The sequence below is a fragment of the Corylus avellana genome, chromosome ca3, assembly GCF_901000735.1.
Source record: "Corylus avellana chromosome ca3, CavTom2PMs-1.0".
NCBI classification, from domain to species: Eukaryota; Viridiplantae; Streptophyta; class Magnoliopsida; order Fagales; family Betulaceae; genus Corylus; species Corylus avellana.
In genome coordinates, this window is record NC_081543.1 from 10,626,240 (window position 1) to 10,633,987 (window position 7,748).

At 36.0% G+C, this 7,748-nt stretch overlaps 1 pseudogene; it reads right to left on the reverse strand.

The window, feature by feature from the left end:
- Nucleotides 1-3,174, reverse strand: part of LOC132174062 (uncharacterized) — a 5,217-nt pseudogene extending 2,043 nt beyond the window's left edge.
- Nucleotides 3,175-7,748: the final 4,574 nt, after the last annotated feature.

The following is a 7,748-nucleotide window of genomic DNA, read 5'->3' on the forward strand; positions in this document are numbered from 1 at the left end:
ACCTAAATCCTTCTCTGTATAATAGTCATTATTGTGTCCTATTAAATGTGATTTTTAAAATCATGAATGAGTTTAAAATATTTTACACACTAGTAATTTCCTTTGATTTAAAATAACATGAAACATCCAACTAGCTAGTAAGTGTAAGCACGTTAGAAAAATATAGTCTTAGAGATATAACCTTAAACCATTGAAGTTCGCTCTGCATCTTCAAAGCGTCACCTGCAATGTGATCACGTGTAGTGGAAGGTTCTAACATTGCAGTCATGTGGAGGAGATTGTTATATGATTTATCCATAGCAAATTGTGTACGCAAATTGTTCTTACTGAGCCTGTATACAAGCCTATAAACTTTAGCTTGACGATGTAGGACTGCGTTAAAAATTATTTTTCTTCCCATTGCATCAACGATATATAGAAGGGTGTTATCTACTTTGAGTATCTCATCAATAAACTCAACAATCCCTCCACGGACTGCTAGGAAGACGGCGTCCTTAACATCATCACGATTCATTTGCTTTACTTGACTGCACATTTGAAGTAGAAGTTGATGGGCTTGGTGATGGAGCAACTTCATTTCATATATTTGCTTGATTCCTAAGTCGATAATTAATAAGTCATTAACTCAACTAGATTAAAAGAAAAATAATAGATTCATCAGCAAAAAAAAAAAAAAAAAAAAACGAATTGAAGAAGAATAAGAAAGTTTAATATTATTTGTCACAAAGATATGAAATAATTATACCCAAGAGCTTAAGGAGATCCATAGCTAGCTGACGTAATAGGCCTAGCACTGCAAAGTGAAAAGGAAACCCATTCACATAAACAAGTTGGAAAATTATTACCAGAAATTGAAAATCGAAGTATTTGGAAAGTTCAATAGATTGAATGTGATATCCAGCTATTATAAGAGGTGCTCATGCGCCATGTACACATAGACAAGGGCACCAAGAGATTTTTCAGTGTCGCATATAATTAAATCCTGAAAAGAGGGAGTTTAGGCGATGACATACCTAATCTGCTAATCTTTACTTGATCATTTCGGTGTTGATTTGAGTTGTCGATCTCTATCTGAATTTCATTTGAGGAATGTGCCGATCCAATGGGTATGCCTTTCAGCAAAAAAGTCCAATGAATGCTAATATATCTTTGTTATACTTTAAACCACAAAGGAAACATACAAACGCAATGTACCAAACTAAATATTTTAAGTTGACATCCATCATTTTCATCTTTGTTCTTAGCCACTCACTGGCCGATTTTGTTGGTTTGCTGGGAGTAATAATATTATTTAGTTTTGATCTCATACTTAGATCCAGTTTTGTGTCATTGGTTCTCAATTGTAATCAACTTATTTTAGGTGCAAATAAAATAATATCTCTTATGAGATATTTAGGGTTCAACGTATATTGGGCACAAATAAAATAATATCTCTCTTATAAATTATTTAACGCATCCTCCTCCATTGCAATTTCATAAACAAAAAAGTGCGATTTTAAACAAAAAAAAAGACGATTGTTTGGGATTACGTTTTTAAACAAAATTGTGATTTTAAAACATAAAAAAATTTGCAATTTCAAATAGCAGATAAGGAAGTGTTGTTTTGAAAATGCATAATTTTAAAAGACTAAACTATGATTTTAATGGCCAAACAAAGATTTTTCCAAACTCTAAACTGTGTTTTTAGAAATAAATAACGTTTTCAAATCGCAAAGCCAAACGAACCTTACAAAATAACAAATTGTCATCAATCTCTAAAATATAAATGGCTCAATTTTGTCATGCCCCTTGTGATAAGAACTCAAGTCATAAGTCTGTCTCATTTTGCCGACTAATTCTAGAAGTCATTTTTGTCCCCTTTTTGTGTCAATCTAAAAATAAGGTGGCTTTTAAAATCATCATTTGATCAAAATTTAATAATAATCAATCACAATGCCAATGATAATTTTAAAAACTACATTATTTTTGGAGTGATACAAGAGTGACTTCGAGCATTACTTAATTTTGCCATTTGAATTACTGACCGAACGTAGCTTACCTAAACTCATAATTTATATATAATTTATGCAGGAAACTCAGTTCTTAAAGATATTTGACACCTATACTCATAATTTAGAACACTATAATTAAATAGTACATATATTTATATTATGCAGCTTACTCATTAGCTTAAAAAACAAGAGAGAGAGAGAGAGAGAAAGAAAGAAAGTAAATAAGAAACGGAAATGAAACTTACAGGTGTAGATCCAGCTTTTCCAAAAGACGAGCTGGTTCCCACTCGGGAATGCAGAAGGGTTCAAAGCCAATGCGCTCAAAGCGGTGGAACCATACTTGTCTTGAACAATAGCAGAAGCTGGACAACGGAGGTGCAAGTGCAGAGCAAGATCTATTGTGTTGTACGATAGAGACATAATTAATCAACAAAAGGGAAATGATTCAATATTCCAAAACATCAGTCAAAAGAAGAAAAAATAATTAGGTCTAGCGTCCTTACCAAAATTTTTTCGATATATGAAGTGGAAAAGAGCCGTGGAAGCATGGATGTCGCTTAATGTTTGATGTGGCAGAGAGACAGAATAGAGATGGCGAGCCCATTTTAGATTTCCAGTCTGTAGAGCCATTACGAGTGGAATACAATTCCAACTGTCTGAGATGTTAAGTAAGTTAGAGTTCTTTCTAAGCATGCAATCTACCATCCGAGTATTTTGTAGAATAACAGCCTGGGCTAGAGCTGTAAAACCATCTTTGTCTTGTATTGCTAAATCCTCTGCTGACATTAACACCACTAACTTCTCCACCATTTCCGTACGTCCTGCAAAGACAGCCTCGTGAAGAACAGTACCTTCATCTCTAGAAATTCTTGCACTCTTTGCATCTTCGTGGAGGCTAAGGAAATCGATTGCAGCATCCCAATCACCAGTGTTGATAGCCGTAAGTAAGGGCTCATACTGATCAAGGAGGTCCCCTGCCAAGTTTATTTCTGCACCGTAATGAAGATGAGATATAACACTAGAATTGTTGAATTAAGTATGTAACAAAATAAAAAATAATAAACAGAAAAATTGATTTAAAGAAAATTTAGGAGTCATGGCAATTGAAAAAAATAGTCTCACCCGGGATATTGTTTGATGAGGAGTCACCTGTGATGCTTGATGAGTTGTCTAGTCCGTACATTGAAGCCAGTTTATTCCAAACAATTTTGGCAGAAGTGATTTCTCTAATCTCCGGTAGTATGTCCACCTCACATGAAATTAGAATTGCATGTAAAGCTGCAGCATTATTCTTTCTCCATGCCTTATCTAGTTTAGGAGGTTCATTCACAACGTCCCAAAGATCATGAGCCAACAAATAATTTTTCATCCAAGCACACCAATTCGCATAATTGTCATTTCTAAGAAGTTCAAGAACAATTGTGCTTGAGATTGTTGCCATGCTTAATCTGTCAAATTACGAAACATGTTAGTTGAGACTCCAAAGAGACATACAGACCAACCATATGGTGTATATTTTGTTTTCAAAGCAATTTTTAGTTTTATTTTCTTTTTCTTTTTTTGCATTTTATAAAAAAAGAAAAAGAAAATGATAACCCGTTTAGGGCAACTGCATTACTACTCCCCTAGAAAAAGCAATTTATAAATATCACAACTGTATTTACGATACCTATATTCTTAGCTTTATTACTCATACAATTCTTGGAGTAAAGCATCTATGATGCCCCAAAATTTTCAAAGATTTATTTATCCCAAAATCAACCATTATAGTTGGGCCTAGAAAGCCTTTTGTATCCCCCAAAAGAATGTCTTAACCCTTAATCAAGCCCTAAGTTGAAATTAGCCCTAAAAATTCAATCTTAACTCTCTAGTTGAACGTTAGGCAGGGGACCACACTGAACGTTCGACCTTGTCCTTAGTGAGAAAGTTTGGCAGGGGACCACAGCTAACGTTCGTTGACCAAAGTTTGACCCACTGGGTATTGACCAAACGTTCCATCTAGAACCCTAGAACTACTATGTAATAGTACACTGAATATTCGCCCATAGTACCGAACGTTCAGTGACAGTCTGAAAAATATTTTTAACCCATTATCCACCTTTTCATAAGGGAGCATGCCTACTCACCCCTATAAATACCACCCCCTTGTCCCTCAACCTCCTCTTACACCAGAAACCCTAACCCTAAAGTGAGAGGAGAATTTATTGAGAGGAAGAAGGTTTTGGGAGATTTTTTCTACCTTCAAGGTAACTCTTGAACTTTCACCAAGCTTTTATGTTATATTGTTATTATCCCTTTTTTTCTTCAAGTTTTAAAGATCTCTTAACTTGTGTGCCATTTGTCCCTTAGAGGAAAAGAGTGGTTTTCAAACGTTTTAGAAATGCTCATTTTTTTTTTTTTTTTTTGGCTTTCTAGTATGTCATGTTTCACTATGTTGTATGAACTTGTTTAGAGCATAGCGTGTAATTTTTAACATTGTGATATGAGGATAGAAGCCAAAACTTTGCATTTTTTACTCTCCCCGAATGCTCTCTACCTATTATGACCGAACGTTTCGTTATAGCAGCAATTCAGAATGTCAGACGATGTAAGTAAAAACTTATGACTACTCCTTAAAAACGTGCGATATGTCAGCTCACTTAGCACGCGTATGATATGAGCATAATTATTCTTTTACGTAACTTGGTAACTGTCTTAATAATTTGATTAATAAGATGCATCGTATGACATAATACACCGGTACACGCAGTATAATGGCCATGGGCTTAATATATATGGTCAAATGTGTGTGGATGTGTTATATGGGCCTTAGATCCAATAGTTATTTCGTGACCAGCGCAACCATGGTTGGCGGGTCATGAAATAAATTCAATAATGCAGGGAGATAAATTCAATAGTGCAGAAATTCTGGTAAAGTCATAAGGAGAATGACAAGAATATTCACTGGATGAGTTGAGAGAAAATGGGGTTTGCTAAGTCTTAAGGCAGTATAGGCTTTAGAGACCTCATATGTTTTAATAAAGCTCTCTTAGCCAAACAATGTTGGAGATTGGTGTAGTATCCTAAGAGCTTCGCTAGGAGAATTATAAAAGCGAAATATTACCCTAGAGGATCTTTGCTAGGGGAAAAGCTTGGAAGCAGGCCCTCTTTCGCTTGGCAAAGTATACTATCGGCAAGGGACCTATTTCAAGAGGGTTTAATCTAGCGTATTGGGGATGGAAATTCTGTTCAGATATGGGGTGATAAATGGTTGCCCAGCCCAACGTCCCATGCTGTCCAATCACCGTGTACACGTCTTGCCGGGGATGCTAGCTAGGGTAGGGGAACTTATTGACCTGAGCATAGAGGGCTGGAACACATCCCTAATTCGAGAGATCTTCTGGGAAAATGAAGTTGAACTCATCTTTAACTTACCTTTGAGCAGATATAGACAATCAGACAAGCTCATATGGAGAGCCACAACCTTAGGTGTTTTCACTGTGAGAAGTGCTTCTCATTTGGAGAAAGAGAGGAAAGCATTAAAACATGGGGAAGGGTCTCTCCACTCGGGGTACACTCCTCTGTGGAAAACGGTTTGGCAATTAAAGGTCCCCAACGCAACAAAGGTTTTTTTGTGAAGGGCTTGTAACAATATCCTTCCAACAAAAGATAATTTACTGAAGCGGGGCATAGTCAAGGAGTATCTCTGCATATTTGTAAATGCTAAAAAGATAGTTTGGACGTAGTTGATGGAATGATAGAACGGAGAGAGGAGCTGAACCTGTTTGTATTAATTGCCAAAAAGATATGGGCACGTCGAAATTCTGTTGTGCATGGGGTGAGTTCCTTCACCCAAATCGTGTTGTCCATGAGGCTGGGGAGCTGTTGCAGTAATTTCTACAGGCTTCGGGTGGGACAGCTGGCAGACCGTGACATGCACCATGCAGAGGTGGCTGTTGTGAAACGGGCAAACCCCCTCCTTTCCGGCGTTACAAGGTGAATTGGGATGTGGCCATTGATTCTTACAATAAGCGCATGGGAATTGGGATCATTGTTAGGGACCACAAAGGCCAAGTGAATGCAGCTCAGAGTAAGAGAACCAATGATAGCGGAAGCTATGGCAGCTTTGGCTCCTGTGGAATTTAGTCGGGACTTGGGTATGCAAGACATCATTTTTGAGGGGTGTTCTTTGTAGGTGGTCCAAGCCTTAAGGGATTTAGGACCAACCGGAGTCCATACGGATCGATTGTGGGCGATGCTAGGGTGGTCTTACATACGCTGAGGAGTTGGATGGTTCATCATCATGTAAAGAGGGAAGCGAATTCTGCGGCCCATAGTCTCGCTAAGGCTGCATTTATTAATGTTTCAGATCGGATTTTGATAGACGAAACTCCTAGTTATAATTTTGACATGTTACCCTAGAGCAATTAGCTCTTTCTGTATAGAGCTTTATGCTCTAGATGATTTTTTTATATATTGGAAGGAATGAAGATGGAATTTTCCAAAAAAAAAAGCACATAGGACACTTGACAAACCAAAACGAGTAGTTCAAGAGGGATGATGCCCACTAGCCGATTAATGAACCAGTTAATTAAGACCCAAACCTCCATACACTCACAAAACCCATGCCTAAACGGCATAACTAAACACCCTCAACACCTTAAATTTCTTTTTCAACTTAAACGAGGGCAGACAAGAAAGAGAAATGCTAGTTTTTTGATACTTTTTTTTTTTTTTTTTTTTCTAACAGCTTGGTTTTAAATTATCGTGGCACGTTGTATGCATGTGATCAATTTGTCTTTATTTCAAGTGATAGAACGTGCTACATCATTTCATAACTAAAATTTTAAAACAAATCTCGAGAAACGTAGCATTTTTCGAGTAGAATTTACTTCCTATCTATTACCATTAGCACTAATTTCTTTCTTAAAAATACTTTTTATCCAACTCCTTACTGCATCAAACTCTAAAATATATAATAATAAAAAAGAAAAAAGAACAAAAAAATTAAAACAAACGAATTAAGGTGCAGTTTTATTACTCATATGACTTACAAACAAAATTATGCAAACACAAACTTTGATTAAAACAAAAACAAATAGTGAATAATTACTTACAGGGTTGGACGAGCTGTGTTCCAAAACTGCGGCTTGGAAGTCCAAAGAGAAGTAAAGCTTATATATACCCCCAAAGAAGCGAATGGCTGGTTTGAAAGTTAGAGAGACTATTCCTTACGCCTCACTACTCCTTCAGACCCTTTCTTCCTCTTTCCTGTTAATTAATTTTTGTCACCCACCATGTCCTTTTTCCTGTTTAATTACGTGAAAATGAAAAAAATTTACGTGGAAAATGAAAAAATCTGCAGTAATCAATATTTTATTTTTATGTTTTTTAACAAACAACTAAACAGTACTTTACAGAGAGAAGTTAAAGCTGAAAACACTTAAAAGAAGCAAATAAATATCTCTACAAAAATTAATCCAATATCGCATATATATCTATATATATATATATATATATACCTCAAGCACTACAAAGAATATCATAATTTCCTCTTGAAATCTACATTTTGTAGCAAACTGAATCCTCACCTCCCATCTAATATGTTGAATAAGCTTTTCTTCCGTGCACGGATTATTGTCATGTATCAAAGCATTACGATTCCTCCAAATATATATTATATACAGTAATCAATATCCATTTCCTTCGCACCGTTTGATTTTTCCTTATTCAATCTTGAACGTCCATTTCCTTCAGAGTTTAGGCGCTTTCTTCCTC